We start from the raw sequence: 18,440 nt of genomic DNA on the forward strand, positions 1-18,440 counted from the left end.
GAAGGATTCTGTTCAATTCTATGATTTTAGTCTAAATCAAATTGTTCATCTCAGTTAAGTCTTGACATTGGTTTTTGAGATCACCATTGACTCTCCATAAATGACATAAGCTAGAGGCAAAGGTATTTAGTTTAAAAAAGAAATCATGGTACCACAATGATTTGTTGGCTTCTAAATATTTTTGACACCAGTAGTTTTCTTGTAAGACAGCTGCTGCAAGTTAAAGCAATCTTCTTTCATTACTTGTACTTCTTATGGCAAGGAATAATGACATAGAAGACAGTTAATGAGAATGTAACAAATTAGTCTCAGCTGAAGTATATATGAATTTTCATTCACGCAGCACTCAGACAAGCTTGCAGTAAAATCAATCATGCCCAAACCATGGAGTTTTCACATACAGTCCAAAACTTCTATCCTAGAGGTCACTGTGGAGAAATCAACTAAATCAGAAGATCCTGGCACCACTGGGAAAACAACACCTTTGCCAACGATTTTCCATACAAAGAACATCAGCCTGGAGATGTCCTCTAAGGAACAGAACACATCTGCTTCGACAACACAGCTGATCTGCACTGACAGGTTCGACAGCAGCATGATAACAATACTGCCAGGTACAGTTTGGTGGCACAGGTGCAACATATTTCTAGGGACAGTGGTTTCTACTGTTTAATAACTTTGGGAGGAAGAGGGAACACACAATCAATTTGTTTAAAGTGTGGATTTCCTTATGACTACATACTTCACCCTGTAGCAGCAAACCTCCTGCAGCACAACTTGGAACAGCCTTTCCAACACCAACAAAAAGTGTGGAGTGTTTTGAGCTTTTTTTACTAAATCACATTTTATATTTTGTGGGTCAGTTTTTGTAGTCCTGAAGGTCATTCAGGGTGCTGAAGGGGCCAGTGCCAGGGTTTGCAAAAGCACAGACCCCTCAGCACAAGGGCAGTTGCCCAAACAGGTTGTGGAGTTACATTGCTATCTAGGGGATGAAGACATGGGAATGTGTTTTCTCCAGGGGAGAGGAATGAGAACACAACACATTCAGCAGACACAAGCTGCTGTTCCAAGGCTGCTCCTGCAGTTACACACAAGCCCCAGGAAGCAAAAAACAATGCAGACAGACCCTGGGCTCTCCTGTTGTTGCCATGTTCTCTATCATCTGTTCCTTTGCTGATCTTCCTTTCCCTTAAACTGTCCCCTGTGAATGTTCCCACTTTCTGCCAAGATCACAACATCAAAACCCAGACCATGATCTCTCCCCTCTTGTTTGGTCAATTGAGCAGATCCTGAAGAGCAGAGAGTGAACATGCTGTCCATGGCTGTGCTGGGTTTGAGAGTCCTGCTGGCAAAGACCATCGCCTTCAATACCCTCATGAGTATCAAGTTGTTTCTTTTCTGAGGTAAGCAGGCACACAGCTTGGTTTGTAGAAAGTCTGGAAGCAGATGCCAGCAGTGACTGCCTGTCCCTGTCTGTGTCCCTAGTCCCACAAGGAACCATGCCTATTCATCTGCTCCTGATTCCATTTAACAGCTCTTGCAGGTTTCTGGGGAGAAAGAGAACAACAATGACCAACCACACACAAGAAAACCAATTCCCCTGCAAAAAGCAATTAAGACAAGAACACTCTGCCTCCCAAAAAAACCAAAGGAAACAGCAATTTTCTGTCTTCAAAGCTCAGTTCTTGGAGGCTGGTTCCTAAATTTTGTTTGCCAGAGAAACTCAGTTATTACCTGAACAGCCTAAGAAATATCTCTGACTATTTCAACTGGCAGAGTAGAAAGCCTGGAGTAAAATGCAGACAAATATAGATTCAAACTCAAGGATCCCAAAATACAAACATTTGGAAGTAACAAGAGGAAGGGGGAGGATTTTTAAACAGAAGTATCCAAAGAAGCAAAAAAGACAGTCCAGCCTAACTTTTGTGACTCTCTGTCCTGATCTGACAGATATCAAACATTGGTTCATAAGACCAATTCCATTAAAGGTCCCTTTGCTCTTCTAGACATGGGGAATGAAGGCAAGAGGAACCTGAAGCAGAGCAGGAGATTAGATGAACCAGCAGCACAAGGGGCTTGAACAAGCAGGGGCAGAGCTGCTGACAGAAACCACCCAGGACACCAGGCAGCACCTTCCCTTGAAGACATTGAATACTGGTCACTCCTGCCTGGTCAGCTGATTACACCAAAGAGTTTTAAGTGCTTTTGCTGTTTCCTGTGCTCTGAGAACTGAGGAGAGTGGATTTATCCTCATCCTCCTGCTAAGCAGATCTCCCCACCCTACTGGCATTTGCGCATAAGTGTCCAATGTGCTTCAATAGCTTTGAAAACTCCAATGCTCACTCTAGATACAAAGGCCTTTGAAAAGCACCTTTCCCAGGCATGTTGTGTTACTGCCTGGAGAACTGGAGTATTACTGCTGAGGGAATTCAAGCCCAGTAGCTGCCATATAGCTATCAGCTTTAGATAGATTCAATAACAAATAATATGTATTGTAGATAAAAAGAGCTGTGTAGGATCTGAAGTGATTCAATTCAACCAGACAATGTTCATCTCTTTATTAAGCCTGTATTTCTTCTGCCAAATGGATTGCACATGCACCTTAGGTTTCTGTACTAATGACAAAAATAAAGTTGTACTCGGCAAAAATGCTGTGGGCTCTCTGTGCTCTTTTTTCTGAAGCAGGGCTGGAGATTGCTGAAATCCAACTCACCTAAAGCCCACAGGGATTAGAAAGACGGCTTTGATAACACAGATTTCCTGCTGGCAGAATTTGTCTTTTTCAGACTCTGTGCAGGGAAGTGTCTCTCTGGCACATTCAAAAGCCTCAGTGAGGAGAGTCCGTGCTGAAGGCACGAGGCAGGAAAATGCTCATACCAGCAGAGAAGAAACCCTGCTGTTGTTCTGCACTCAGTGATGGGAGGAAGAGGCCACCAAAAAATAATATCAAGTGGTTTGATGGAGTGATAGTTCCCATGGCAACTTGGTTCTTACCTAACAGAGCCCAGCACACACCTTCCCCAGCTCATGGCCCTCTCACAAGCTACAGGCAGGATGCTGTGGTCACCATTTCTGACTCAGTTACCCCAGGCAGGATTAAGCCTCCCCTGCTTTTGAAAAAACAAGTTAACCACATCCTGAGGGGAAAGAAGGCTTTTCTCCCCCTGGCTGAGTTCCTGCTGGCTTCAAGAGAGCCTCTACAGAGGACACAGCAAGGTGGGCTGCATTAAAGTTTTTCAGACCATGTCCTCAGGCCCTGCAGAACTCCACAGAAGAACCTCAGCCCTTGCAGAAGCTGTGTGAAATTTTCATGGGAAATGGAAATCCAGTAAAATGCTCATTTAGTGCATTCTACCACCATAACATTAGTCAGGAGGAGCAGTTCATCGGTATTTTTATCCGGAGTTTCCAATGAGACCCAGAACCATGTTCTCAAGCACTCCACACCTCTGCCCAAACTCTCAGACAGATTCATATTTTGAGAATACTCCCTTAGACAAATCAGATGGAGAGGAGGGAAAGGTTAATGATGAAGTGCTGTTATAATCCCTTAGTCATAAAGTCTTGTTGAAGTCTGGGGCTAGGATTGGATCCATCCCTACCTCCTCTGAGAAGGAGTTTAGAAAGCTCGGGGGTCCTTTCTGTACCTCATGACTCAATGGGAGGGACTTACTTTTACAGCTCTACCCCTTTCTTGCCCACAGTCTCTGCATCAATCTTTCCAAATTAATTCTAAGTCAATGTTCCCGTCCCGGATGCAGCCATGCAGTACAGCTGCAGGGTGAGCATGGCTGTTGGACTGTGCCACACTTGGGCAAATTTGTATTAACCTGCTTTTGCTGACACCTCTGACAGTGAGTGTTTCACTGACCTAAAGCCCTCGTTTCATGGCAGGGTCCCAGATTGCCCCCACGAAGCCATGGCTTTTCACTTTGCATTGGCAATGCAGAACATGCAGCTAAAGAAAGCTGGAGAATCGAATTGTTTCCAGACCAATAGTAAGATTGTGTTAGTGTGGTTAATTCCACAGAAGAGGACAGAATCTGCAGCTCTCCCTGCTGATAGCAGATGAGGAAAGTTTTGTAGAGAAACTGTGCTCCACATTAAAATACCCTCCTTTAAAACAAGCACATTTACATGTGCAATTATCCCGATATCTGAAAAAACAATATTGTCCTGTAAGGGATCCCATTATACCAAATTAATGGAGGATGATTACAAGCAGAACTCTTTGATACAATGCATTTTAAGAGTACTACCTCTATTCTCCTACAGATTAATTTGTGTCAGTATTTGATTGTGCTCAGACAGCCTTTGAAAATCTCCAGGGCTTGAGCCACTCCAGTCCCCGCAGATATTCAAAATCCACCTGGCCATTGTCCTTGGCAAACAGCTCCAGACAATCCTGCTAGAGCAGGGGAGACCCAATCACCTCCAGAGGTCCCTTCCAACCTCAGTTGTTCTGTATTGCTGTCATACCTTTCTCACACTGTGGGAAATGAGAAGAAGTTTAAAATTTCTTTTTATACCTTTAGTCAGAGGTTTTGTTCACCTTTGCCCAGGGGTAAAGGAACTGAAGTTTCTTTCAAAAGGATGCTTTCAGCATTCAAGGCCCGATGAGCTTAACATCCCAGGAGACTGCAAGTAGCAAAGAAGGTACATAAAAGATAACAAAAATTAACGATCATCAGCTCCAAATATCACCCCTGCTATGGTAAGAGACACCTGGATTGGGAAAAGATCAATAAGAGCACAAAGAACAAGAATCTCATTAACACAGAAGGTGAAGCGATCAGTAAGAAACCAAATACTACAAACTCTGTAACTTGGCATCAATGAACATTGAACCAATGAATGTCCCTGAGTTTTGACAGTGTAAGTATGAGAAAAATCTGGTGAAAACCTTGTGTGATGGAAGGATTTTGCCTGCACAAGCCATACAATGTGTGGATGAAATGATTTCTGTTGCACATCTTGATCAGAACAAAGTAATGCCTTCATTCTCTAACATTAAAATATGCTGTTGGAGGGTTTTCCCCAAGTTTCAGTGACAAGACCACCCACAGTGTGAACTTCAATAAAACCTTTCAAGTCATTTAAGGAAAATTTTCACCTCTAGCACATCATATGTATTTTTCCCCCCCTTGGGTGAGTCTCATAAATAAAGTGTGGTATCTGACATCTGTCCTGCTGAGCAAGTCAAAATGCTGAGAGCTCTCTCCAGTGGCCGACAACATTAAAAGCTTCCTGAAAGAATAAACCTCTTTCTTAGAGGTTACATGGAAAGCATAATGAAGAACTCCACAAGAATTAGACATATTAAAAAGCTTTTTGTACTGCTGAATTCTTCTGTTTTCTTATACAGTATTTGAAAACAATGAAATAATGTTCCTGGATCTGATGAGTATAATAGGTCACATACCTATCTCTTTTTGTTCTGAAATACTAAAAAGGCCATGGTAAAATTATATCTAAATTAAACAGAAACTCATTAGGATGATGGCTAATTATGTGACTGTAGAGGTTAGTTCTCTTTCTCCCTCTCCCTCATGTTGCAGTCAGCTGATATGGTCTGAACTGAAGTATTGGGAACCTGATCTTCCCCTGCAAAACTGCTCAGGACAGGGGAGTGCAGTGCTCCTGGGAATGTCTGTCTTTCCAAAGCACAGCTTTTAAAACAGATGTCAAATCTGGGATTTTTGTAGGGAGGGACTTAGGTGATTCCTGGCAAGCCAAAGCCTCCCACAATCAGGACACTTCCTCTTCTAGGACCCGTACAGAAACATAACCTGCAAGGAGACAGAGTAGAAATACCCCAGCCTCCATTACATGGCCATCTCTAACAAGCATTTTGCACATAGTTTTATTTTGATGACAAGTACAGTCTCTGGCCATGGTGTGCCAACTGATTGGGAACACTGCTAGATCATCCTGGAGAGAATCCTTTCTGTTCACACTTGACAAGAATCACCTCCAGAGGCTGAGAGTTACTGTCCACTTCCCAATCCCCTTGTCAATGCCCACAGCCCTGCACAAGATCATCATAAGGAGCACCTACAGAACCATACACAGGGGTAGGTGCCACAGCCACAGGAACAGCGCAAGCAGCATTGTCACCTGTGGCCCCATACCTGATACAACTCATGGTTGGATCAGATTTGTTTCCCACCCACTCTGGGCAGATCTGTTCTTATCTCAACCCTTCATGCCCCACTTTGGGTGCCAAATAAGGCTGTGGTGGTTTAACAATGGCATTTCCCAATTTATAGTTCCTGCTGACCCACGCCAAAACAAGCCTGAGGGTCTTTCGGAGGATCATAGAAAGGGTGAATATGGAGAGGGCTTAAAAGAAGGATGGGAACCACACAGGCTGAGAGAAGAGACACTCTGGAGGGCAGCAACAGCCTCAAATTCTGGTCCTCCTGCCCCACCTCTCCCCCTCAGTGCTGTCACAGACAGAGGGAGGGACCAGGAGGGACTGGCCTGAGTGCAGTGACAGAGGCACAGGCAGGGCAGGTGTGGGCAGAGCTGCTGTGCAGGCAGAGAGAAGGTGGAGAGAGGCCAGACAGAGCTGGCCTGGCCATGTGGAGTGCCCTGTGCGTGGGCTTATTGCCCATTGTAGGTAAGTGAAGGCAAGGGCTGCTGGCCCCCGGAGCTGAGCGTGGCCCTGTGCTCTGCACGGCTCTGGGCAGCTGTGCTGAGCGCTGGCAGCCGCACCTGTTCCCCCCTCCAGCTGCCCAGCCATGCCTGTGGAGCACGGGGAGAGCAGCCCTGCTCCTCTCCTGCCTCTGAGCTCACCACCTCCATCCAAGCTGCCTCCTCTGCAGCCTGGGCACACGCAGGCCAGCTCCCTGCTGCTCTCCCATCTTGGGGCCCAGCGCTTTGCCCTGCCACTGGACACTCTGCTCCTGGGCCACTGCGGCCCCTGTGGCACAGACCAGCTGGAGGATGGCAGCACAGGGACCGAGCCTCAATGCCTGGGACAGCCTTTGTCTTTGCTGGCCTCATCTAGAGCAGTTTCAGGGACAGCAGAGTGGCTTCCTCACCATTGTGTCTTGGCAAGACAAATAGATTTGTCCCCCCATGGTGGAAATCCTTCATGCTTCTTTGGAGAAATCAGAAAAACCTTCCTGTCTGACAGGGAAAAGGAGGGAGGGAAATGTGGAGTCTCCTTCCATGTGAGCCTTGATAGCATCTACCAGCTGTGCCCATCTGTGTCAGCCGGCTTCAAAGAGGAGGATTTTGTCCTCCCACCGGTCCAGTGCCATTCCAGCGCCCCAGCAGCATTGCCCTGACCTTAGCTGAATCTTGGAGTGATCATGGCTTGTTCTTTCTCTCTGCAGCAGTCTCACTCGCTGGTGCAGCCACCTTGGAGCAGCCCAAGGAACTGACTGTGCGAGAGGGAAATTCAGTCACTATTCAGTGCAGCATGAAGGGGGGTTCTATGCAGTACTACTACAAGTCATGGTACCGTCAGGGCCCAAGTGGCACTCGGGAATGGATTTACAATGAGAATGGTGCCTTTGGAAAAGGTTTCAAAGATCGTTTTAAGATAAGAGATGACAGTTTGAATAACAGATTCCCACTGCAGATCCTGGCAGCAAAGCAAGGGGATGCAGCAACTTATTACTGCAGAGCAAGAATCACCCTGGAGCAGTTCTGCAGGAGAGTCAACCAAAAACCAACAGATGGGGAGGACAGATCTCTCGGCACTTCTTTCTAGCAGCTGCTCCCCGGGGCTCTTGTCAGGCAATGGCAGGTGCAGGAAACATCCCTCTGGCTTGGTGGCAATAAAAGGCAGTGGAAGGAGGGCTGGTAGAAGGGCTGGTCCCATTTATGGTGCAGGAAGATCTCTTTTGGGAACTACAGAGGCTGTTTGGTGAAGTGCAGGTTTAGTGCACATGTCCTTGGCTCCTGTCCAGTAGGCCCTCATTTCTCCTCTGTGCCTTGTCTGCAGAGCCATGGGATGATGGAGATGTGTTGCTGCAGCTTCCAGAGTGCTGTGGTGGATGGAGCCACACAGGCTGTTTAGGAAAGGCAGATCAGCAGGGATGACATTTGTCTTGGTTTAGGAACACACGTAACTGTCAGGGAAAGCTGGAGTTTCCCTGGGAATGGAGAATGTAACCCCCCCGTTCCCCATAAATTTGCAGTTATAAATTTGCAGTTAGAGGCTTTCAGGCAACGATTTGGGGAAAAGAATAGCAGCTCTTTACTAGTATGTATTACAAAGCAAGCAAAACAACATCTACAGAATTAATGACAGAACAGTACCAAGCACCAGGCTGGAACAGTGGAAAGTCCCGGGCTGGTAGCTGGGATGGCAGGATGTCCCCAGTAAGCAGGGGCAGGGTGTCCCACCTCTGGCGTGGGCTACTCACTGTGTGGGACCACAGCTCCTGGCAGGAACCTGCTCCAATGGGAGCTCTCCATGGTGTCACTGATTTTTTCAGGTCATATCCACTTGCTCTTATGTGGGGTCCTGCACTGTCTGCAGGGTCAATATTTGCTCCACCACCAATCCCCACCAACTGAGAGGGACAAACCTTGGTTTTCAACCTTGGGCATCTGGGGAATATCTGGTCTGGTCTCTGCAGCACCTTCCAAAATCATCCTCCTTGCTAATTGCAATACTGATGCCTAGAAGAATGAGTCCTGCCTGAGACTTTTACCTCAGGGCTTGTTGTTCTGAAGGCCCAGATTCCACCAGCTCTTCCCAGCTCAGAATACCCTGGTGTCGAGCTATTCATGGGTTTACGGTCTTAAAAAGCCAAGAGCATTTTCTGCTCTTTATTACAAAGTTTTTTATTATATAAAAGCATCAGTCTCAAAGGCAAAGAGTTCTAAGTTTGCAGTCTTACTAAAAGTTATAAGGCTTAAGTTCCCAGCAGGGCACAGATTGACAGAGTCCCAGCCACACAGCAGAGGTGGATTCCTGGCCCAGAGCCGCAGAGGAGAGGCAGATTGACAGAGAGTCCCAGCCACGGGGACAAAGACAGATTAACAAGGAGTCCCAGCCACGGGGGAAAGGCAGATTCTTGGCCCAGATTCTCGTTCCCAAGCAGTGTTCTCTGCGGCTGCGGCCACAACAGCAAAAGCTACTGCCGCCGCAGCAGCACTCGCTGCAGCAAGCCAAGTGATAATACCTGACAAAGTCCTGGCAGCAAGTCCCTGGCAAAGCCCCATTCTCTCTTGCTGTAGAAGGCAGGAGGATGGATCAAACTATTGAAAAATCAATGAGTCGATGCCATTGCCCCAGAAAACAGGCCTTTTATCCACAGATCATAAATGCACATTCATATCCCTATCTATGGCTTACCCAATCAATTAAGGACACAATTCTTTCTACACCAGTCTAAACCTAATTTTGAAAGTATGTAAAACTACAAAAAACAACGATGGATGGTATAAAACCTTACAGAAAACCTATTCATACAGCATATCTATTAAGACAAAAGGTTCTATCATGTAGCATATTGTTATGGGTTAACAGAGTTTGGTTTTTAGTTAAAAAGGAATATGGAATATTGCCCTGTCAGGACCCTTAGAATTGCTTTGGATAGGATGGGGACCTATCAGAAGCTAATTCTTGGCTACTGACATACAGTTTGACCACTGAGAAAGCTGAATGCGACTTTTGGTAACACCCATATAAAGCTTGGACGCTGTCCGAGTTTCCCTTTTCCTTCCAGCCAGCCGAATAGGTAACGTCGAGCTGGATGGTTCTGTTGGCCGGCCAGGCCCTGCTGCTCCCCCTCCCCATCCTGGGAGAAGAGCCAGCCCTAGGCCTGGTTGGGCTTCATCGGCTCCTGGCGGGGGAGGCGAGGCCGCAGCTTAACATCTGTTAATTTTAAAGCCCACCCTCGGAGCAGGCCGAGCCGGGAGTGATCTCCGCCGGGCCCCTGATAACAACTATGGGCGCGGTTGGGCTGAGCCCAGCCCGATTGTCACCGAGGGGTGGGCAGGGCCCTCCTCCCCTCCATCCCTCCTGCAGTGACTCCCGGTGGGAGAGGGAAAGCAGAGGGAGGAAGCGCGGCTGGAGAGGTTGCTGCCCAGCAGAGATCACATAACCCCCACAGGTTTAGGCAGATTTAACTCTTTCCTAGCAAAAATGAAGTTTCCAAGGCTTAACCTTTCCCTGAGAGAGACAAGAAAAGGACCGAGTGAACTTAGAGAAGGCACAGCATGAAATCAGCAGAGCGAGAGAAAAAAGACTAATCAGAAGAAAAGATTGAGGAGGTCACCACTCCATTTTAGGCTGAACTTCTTACTGAGCTGTAAAAATGAACTCTGTGTGTAAGTTATCCCTCTAAATCATGAGAAAGATACGCATGTGGAGAAATAGTTGTAAGATTTGTGTGTAGATCTAGGCAAAGTTGTTTGTAATAGACTAATATTGATCTCATGAGATGCTTAAACAGAGACACAGATAAGAAGCCCTCTGTGCCAGTGAAGAAGTGAGAAGATATCTCTGTTCCTTAAGATGAAGAATTCTTTGCCTTTGAAGTATTCATCTTTAAAAGGTCGTGAGAAATGGGTATAATTCGTGCCGGTAAATTCAAACAGGAATCAATATTTTAAAAACAGTGGTTTAAAATGGAACTTTTTAGGAGAAGAGGGAGGGGGGAAGTCTCCCTCCCTTCTCCAGCCAATGTTCAGCAGAGAGGAAGAACCAGAGATAAGAAGGCTATATTTATCTAGAGATGGGAATTTTTGGGGGGGAATCCAGAAAGATGCTAATTATATTAAATTTATTGTCTTAGTGTACCAAGAAACTATTCAGATGTGCATATATAGTATTTACTGACATAATATAGGCTTAGTACGCATGTGGAACCAGTGGGGTCATTGAAAGGACATGTGATGAAGATGAGAGCCTTCCTCCCTGTGACCCCTGAAGGTGGGGAAGCCCACCTAAAAAGGGTGGTGGAGTATGCACAGTGGAGATGGAAGTGGGTGGTGATAAGAGTGGTGATGAAAATTTTACGAATCGAAAATAGGTGGGTATGGGTGGTGACACAGATTATAAAAGAACCCAAATGAGTAATTTTATTCGTACATGAGACTGGACAGGTCCTGCTCATGTACCCCGTGGTATATATATAGATTTGCTTATATATTAGAATCAATATTATTGACTATTAACAAATGATTGTAACTTTTCAGCTGCTCAAATTAACTTGCTGCTACGTTTAATTTTGTTTGGGTTTTTATTTTTTGATTGGAAAATTAGGCAGCACCTTCATTTATAACAAGGTGACACCCCACTAAGCAAGAGTCTAAGACTCATGACCCATAAGCAGCTTAGGAAACTGCTAATGGGAAAGGTCGCAGGAGCAGGTTTTACCAGGCAGCTGTTTTTGTGACGTTTAAAACCCACAAGAGAACTGGTTTAGGTTGTCAGTAAAATCCATGACTCTAAGACAGACTCCCCCCCTAAAAAATCGATGAAAGACTATTTTCAAATAGTGAAACTGACTAAAAATCTCAGGTTTTGTCTCTCTACGTTGTTTGTGGGAAAGTGAACACTTGTAGGGGGAAGGAAGAGTGTTTTAAAAGTTTCCTTTTTTTTTTCTTTTCCTTCTTGTCCTGGGGTGACGTTGTGAGGTTTTTATCCCCAATCGTCTATTGGGTTTGTGTTGGATATTGCCGTGTGCCTTTGGTGTTGGGTCTGGGAGCAGGGGGAAGGGAGAGGCGTGTGGGACGGAGAGGTTTTTTTTCCTTCTTGTCTTTTTTTTTTTGCAGTAGTTAGTTAGTTAGTGAGTTAGTTAGTTAGTGAGTAGCTAGCAGAGGGGGAGAAGCTTCATTTTCTTTCTTCTCCTCCTGTTTTGTTTTTTTTTTTTCCTTTTTTCTTTCCTGTTTTTCTCCTTTTTTTTTGCCTTCCCTTGGAACTGTTAAAATCTCTCTGGACTGAGGACTCAGCGGAGCGCCGTGCGGGCTCGCACCTGGAACCCACCAAGATCCATCCTGCGCAGCGTGTCCCAGCACCAGAGGGACTGAGACAGAGCAACCGCTTCCAGGAAGGACTTCTGTTCCAAATCTGTCATCTCTCCAGAGCGGCACGAAGTTCTTGTCATTGGGTATTGTCCAATTTATTGTGCTGGGGAGTGCTTTGCCTGTTTAATAAACAGAGTTCTTTCCACTTCTCTCTGAGGAGGTTTTTTTCCTGAACCAGTTGGGGGAGGGAGGGCCCCTTAGGAGGTTTCCTTCCAAATCTGCCTTAAACCTCAACACTTCTTTTAGTGTGTGTGTTAATAAAATCTATCTGTTTACCTTAAGGTAAACCTGTTTTACCTTTTCCTCCCAATCCAGTCTCCCAGAGGGAAAAGAGAGTGGACACTCAAACTGCTACACAGTATTTGATGAACAGAATTTGGCAAACATGAAAAAACTACACATATCTATTAACATAAAATGTTCTATCTCGTTCATGTAAAAATTGTAAAAAGCTCTATCTAGTACTTTAAGCAATTTTCAACTATGTTTTTGTTTTGTCCAAATCTAAGTTACCAGGCTTTAAGGCTCTGGGCCCTGTGCTGGCTGACAGATTCTTAAGGCACTTAGAGTATATTAACTTAAAAGTAAAATCTAAACTTCTACTTCATATTTACATGGCTTAATATATTTTAATTTCTCTAAAGGCTTTAATTCATCCCCTACATCTTTCTCTCTCCCTGGGGAACCCAGGGAGGGTGCACTCAAACATCTTGGAGCAAAGACAAAAGACTGGAAGGGCAGCTGTGCTCTGCTCTGCTCCTCGGCAGCTCCCACGGAGCCTCAGATATGGCCAGGCAGGAGCTCAGCCCAGGATGGGAGAGAGACAGGCAGGGGCAGAGACTGGAAAAGGGGCAAGAGAAAGGCAGGGAGTAGAGTTAATTTTCTTCTAGAATGGGACTACTCTTTGAATCTGTGCTGGAAAGAGTGTTGATAATTCAGGGATTTTTGAGTTATTGCTGAGCAGTGCTTACATGGAGTCAAGGCCTCTTCTGCTCCTCATTCCACCTACCAATGAGTAGCTGAAGGTGAACAAAATTTGGGAGGGAACACAGATGGTTCAGCTGACCCAAACTGACCAAAGGGGTCAGCCAGGCCATAGGACATCATGCTCAGCATATAAAGATGGGGAAGAGGAAAGAAAGGGGAGATATTGAGTGATGGCATTTGTTTTTTCCATGTAACCTTTAAGCATGATGGAGCTCTGCTTTTCTGGAAGAGGCTGAATGCTTGGCTGTGGATGGAAAGTAATCAGTTAATTCCTTGCTTTGCTTTGCTCACACATGCAGTGTTTGCTTTATTTATTAAAGTGTTATTTATTAAACCCATGAATTTTCTCACTTTTACCCTTTTCAATTCTCTACCTAGTTCAATGAGGGGGAAAGAAGCCAGAGGCCATGTGCTGCTTAGTTTCCATCTGTGATTACACCGAGACAAAGAAGCACAGTGGGCACTGAAAGAGCTGCAGTTTTTACATGGAAAGGCAGAACTTAACCACATTTGGGTACTTCATGATGTTTAGGGAGTCTCACAATAACATTGCAGTAACACATAAAAATTGTCAATTAATTGTATCTGAGGAAAGTGTGGCACTGCACCAGGAACTTCACTGCTAAGACAGACCTTTGAGGAAAATCAAGGTACAGATCTTGTGCCTACAGGCCAAGACATAGAAATGAACACAGGGTTTGATTTAAGACCTTGGGAGAGGCTTCCAGATTTAGGGACCAGAAGCAGGAATGTGGATTTGTAGTTTGAGCAGAAACATGTTAAGCTAGGTAGTGGAAAGTTTTAGACTTTAAAGTTTAGCTATAGAACTAGTTATAAAGGGAGTAAGAAGTTATAACGTGTAGCAATGTAGGTTTGTGTGGTGTTATATGATTGGTTAAGAAAATCCACAGTGCGGCAAAACGTATAAAAACAATTAATGATTGGTGCAAAGACACTAACTTTGTGGCAGCAGTTTATTGGCTAATAAATCTTTATAAGGCATTGTAACTAGAGATACGACAACCTCTGACTTCTGATGTGAACACGTTCTTACCTTTTCATGAGACTGATGAACATAGGAGCAATAAATCATCCTTTTAACATGACTATCAGTGGTCCCGTCTCTTGTCTATCCTGACACACCTTCCCAAGACATGATGAAATCCTTCCCTGCACTCCCAGCTCTGGCTCCATATGAATAAACACAGGTGTTCTTCTTCTGAGCACTGAGCGTTCATTTCTTTATTTAGGAGTGTAGGCTTTCATGGAAGACATAAGGACATCAATGCAAATGCATCCATGGCCCTGTGTTCCTGAGCACAGTGCCTGAGGCACCCTATACAGGAGCTACAGGTGCCAGAGGGTCAGGCAGTTGTCCCCAGGCTTTGCCCCAGTTTCCACTTTGGCTCAGTCACATGAAAATGGGAAGCTTCCTCAGCCGTTAGCGTGGGGAGATTTTCTTAACCCTTAATGTTTAATTTGTCTGTCAGTGCCCCAGGAAAGCTGAGTCCCTTGTGCCCAACCACCCTGTCAGTGTCCAGTTCAGAGGACCTTGCAGTGAACTGTCTGGCTGGATTGGAGGGCAGCTTGACTGACTCAGTCAGGGAAACCATCAGCCTCAGGGAGACCCCTCAGCAGATATTCCCCTTTATTGGAGTGTGTTCCCTGCTGCCGGTGACTGCCAGCACCCAGGAAGGATTCACATTGACAATTTTGGAATAACATTCCTTATTAATATAAAATCATGAGACGTTAAGGTTCAAAGATGTTGATGATAGTGTGTGACTGCAAAAGTATACTTGAAGGAATGCACAGACAAGCTTTAACCCCCAGTAAAATATTCAGTGTGCACAGAGGATGATTCTGACCCAGCAGGTGTCCCAATGGGGGAGAAGAAAGATTCAGCCCATTCACTGAACCCAGCAGCTATAATGGTGTCTTCCCTAACTTTCCTCCCATTCTCCACTTACTTTTATACTATTTCTTTGTGTTTAGGTGGGGCTTGAGTGAGTCTAGTCATGCATACCTGTGTTACTGGTGACTGTAAAATTCTCTTGCTTTGCTTTTAAAGATACAGCCAGAAAGAACACAGAGAAGGTGCCCAGTGAGGGGAAGTTGTATCTTAGGGGTGGGTAACTTTGGGATGGAGGAGTGCATTACTATTATTATCAGCCTTTAATGAAGCAATTTCATCTAAGGAGAGGGATTTTGCCACAGCTGCTGGCTCAGCAGCAGGATGTCTTCCCCTACCCCCAACGGTTGACAAGTGGAATGAGGTTTATCAGCTGCAAAATACCATCAAGCTCCCCCGCCTGCAAGGGTTCGAACAGAGCCTGGCCATGGTGCCTCTGCTCTGCCCCACCCTCCATTCCATTCCCCCTTAGCAGGTGTGTGTGGGGGGAATCATGGTGGAATAGGTTTCCAGGCCTGCCAACTGCATTCCATCCAGGGAGCAGCAACTGTCAGTTACCCTATGATTTCCAAACTGTTATAAGTCCTGTCAAGATGTCAATACAACTCCTCAGTTTCTTCTAATCGTGTTCCCAGTTCCTCTCCACAGGGCCCCTGTCATCTTCCCTTCCAGCCTAATGGAAGAATTTCTGCAGTGGATCAATCTCAGAGCCATTCGACACAGCATTGCCCACCAGGCCAATGTCATCTGTCTTGCAAAGGCTACAAACACAAAGATAATGCCACTTGATTTCTTCTGTCACCTCCCTCTTCTCTTGTAGGTGTCAGCAGCCCAGGCACTTCCCCAAGCAGACATTCCAGCTGACTTTTCAAATCAGTGCTTTTAGTTGTCCTCTTCATAGCTGATGTTCTGATTTACTGTTTCACTTTCAATATCTAATTTTCTATGATCACCTGTAGTGTCTCCAGGGAATCCATCACCAGTAACTTTCCTCTGTTTTGTTAGGAAGGTGCAGTAGGACATTTTTGTCCAGGGAAAAAGATAATTCCCACCACAGCCTTTAAAAGAAAATTTGCCTTCTTGACAGATATATCCCAGAACCAGCTTTCCATCAATAAAAGCCTTGGACACAGCCTCTGGTAAATGTGTGACGGAATTGGGTGGATGTGCTGGGACAGAAGCTCAGAGTGAGCTGTTTCTCCACTTGCCCTGCCCCCTAAGAAGAAGAAATTTTTGTTAAAATGCAAATGGAGAATTTTCAGGGAGCAAGAAGCATTATGCTGGAAGGTCCAAGATAGTTTCTTTTGGAAGGTGTCGACCTCTCAGCAAGGGCTGAAGGAAGAATTCCAACAACCATGCACAAGTTACCTCCAAAATGTGCTTTCCTTGCCTAGGGACCAAAGAAAAGGAGGACTCCCTCTGTTCTCATTTCCTCTTCTTGAAGAATAGGGTTTTTCCCTTTTATTTTTCTTTCACTCTGGGTCTTTTTCTCCCATTTGTTGCCTAAGAGATGAGAACAAGGACACTTAGAAGGGAAAAGATATGGCCAAGATGGGGAGACAGGGGAAGGGGTGCAGTTGGCTGCAGTCTCTTTAGCATATGTGGCTTGTGGGGGGCTGTGAGCACAGGTGTGTCTCTGTGGCCACTCAAATGGAAAGGGGGCTGTTTAACGGCCTGGGAGGTCTCACTGGGGAGCAGGGTGAGGTCTCACAGCTCTGAGAAGATTTGCCAGCCAGGGCACGGGATGTGAGAGGCACCTGTGTGTGCCCAGGCCTGTTGCAGGAGGTGTTTAGCGCTTGTTCTCTTTTTCATGCCCAGGGTTGAACTGACTGGTAACATCACATCAGCACATCCCAGAGCTTTACTGCAGGACTCTAGCAAAAAGGAAGAGAAAAACCAACTTGACACACTCAAGGGAACAGCAGACGAACATGCCCTTGTTACCAATGGGAAATAGCAGCACTGCTATTGTAACCACTGATTTAAAATGAGAAACGCACATCTATCCTAGGGAAAACAACAGTGCAAAGAGGATGAAATCATGCTATTTGCTTTTTGTGTCTTTGAACTGCATCTGAGGATTAGGAAAATGCTCCACAATTCCAGGTTACCATTCTTCAAAATGATTAAAGTAAGATAAAAATCAAATTAAAAGCCAACTTCAGTAAACTAGAACCAGATGTTCCCCACCTAGAAATTCATTGAAAAGCACATACAAACGAATCAAAACTCCAAACAATGCCAACCCAGTGGTCAAATAATCAGTTCAGACCATTAAAATAGTTAAGGGGAAAAAAATGCTGATCTAACTGGGACAAAACTCATGTGACCCTTATAAAAATGGACCTCAAATCAGAAATACAAAAATTGAGTAGCTGAGTAAATATGCATCTTTAGGTCATTAATGGAAAGACAGTCAAAGAAAGCACCATCAGCTGAACCAAAATATCTTCTGAACAATTTCTAAACATGGACAGATTTTTTTCTTTGGCATGCAGATAGGCGTTAAGGACAGATGTGCTTGATGGTCCAGAAGTACTTAATACAGAATGAAAACAGATATAAAGTTATTAAACCTGAGTGACTTCTCCACAGATACAAATCGGGGCAATATTTTAATGACATTAATACTAACTATTCAATCTGCCAAAAAAAGCAAGGATGATAATGTAACTTTTAGTGTAGAGAATCTTCTGGAACAGTATTAGATGTTCAGAAGTAGAGCAAAGTAGGGGGACAAGAAAACAAAAGGGAGCTCCTCAAAGACACGAAAGAGAAGACTATCACCTGGCACTGAAAAAACCCACAAATGTTTTTGTAGAACCATCTAGCACAGTGCTAACTACGTACCACAGTGATTGAAAACAACTGAACCGCCACACACAAACTGTCTCCCTCCTTTCTCCTGAAAAGGGGAAACATGATGGCCTTACCTCATCTGCTTTTCCTCAGACAACTCTGTGCACATCCACCAATTTGATTCCCAGAGCTACTCAAGTAGCAGAAAACCTCTCCTTTTTTCCCAAGACCAATTTCTTCACCATTCAACCTGAGATCCTGGCTCTTGAAAACTGCTCGTTTTAGACATTTGATCACCAGCTCCAGTTGAACAAGTGGGCCGGAACCTTCTGTGTTTAGGTGTTTCCATTTTACCTCAGCGTTATGTTCTTCTCTTTGTCTCAGAGCATAGAGGAGGATGTTGGATTTTGGTAAGAGCAAAGATCCTTTTAATTTCAGATCCAGCAATGGCCAGAAGCAGTTACATGAAGAACAAGACCTGGATGCCAGAAATGGCACTTCCCACTGGGGATTTGTCCACTACTGACATCAGAAGAGGGACTGATTAATCTGTGGTTGCTTTGTATTTGCCCTTTATGAGTTTATTCAGGAGCCCTTTGTTCATCATTTTGGAGTTCTGAGACACAATGCTTGACTTACTGCTTTGTCAAGAGGAACCATCCTTGAGGTTCAAGGAGATAATCTCTGAAAAGGAGCAGCTCTCCTAGACGGCTCCTCTGTCCAGGACCATAACCCATGGGATTCC

The 18,440-nt window shown here is 45.0% G+C and overlaps 1 long non-coding RNA gene across 2 annotated transcripts in view; it reads left to right on the forward strand.

The window, feature by feature from the left end:
• Positions 1-2,649, forward strand: part of LOC136301922 (uncharacterized) — a 28,180-nt gene extending 25,531 nt beyond the window's left edge. Inside the window, exons 2-4 of one of the 2 annotated variants that reach the window (XR_010723959.1) lie at positions 423-614; positions 1,287-1,403; positions 1,535-2,649. This is a non-coding gene — a long non-coding RNA (uncharacterized lncRNA). The remainder of the gene's footprint in view (positions 1-422; positions 615-1,286; positions 1,404-1,534) is intronic. The other variant, XR_010723958.1, reaches the window with a different exon arrangement.
• The last annotated feature ends 15,791 nt before the right edge of the window (positions 2,650-18,440 follow it).

This window comes from Chamaea fasciata, unplaced genomic scaffold (genome assembly GCF_029207755.1).
Source record: "Chamaea fasciata isolate MVZ Bird 193981 ecotype frontalis unplaced genomic scaffold, bChaFas1.0.hap1 SCAF_27, whole genome shotgun sequence".
Taxonomy (NCBI): Eukaryota; Metazoa; Chordata; class Aves; order Passeriformes; family Sylviidae; genus Chamaea; species Chamaea fasciata.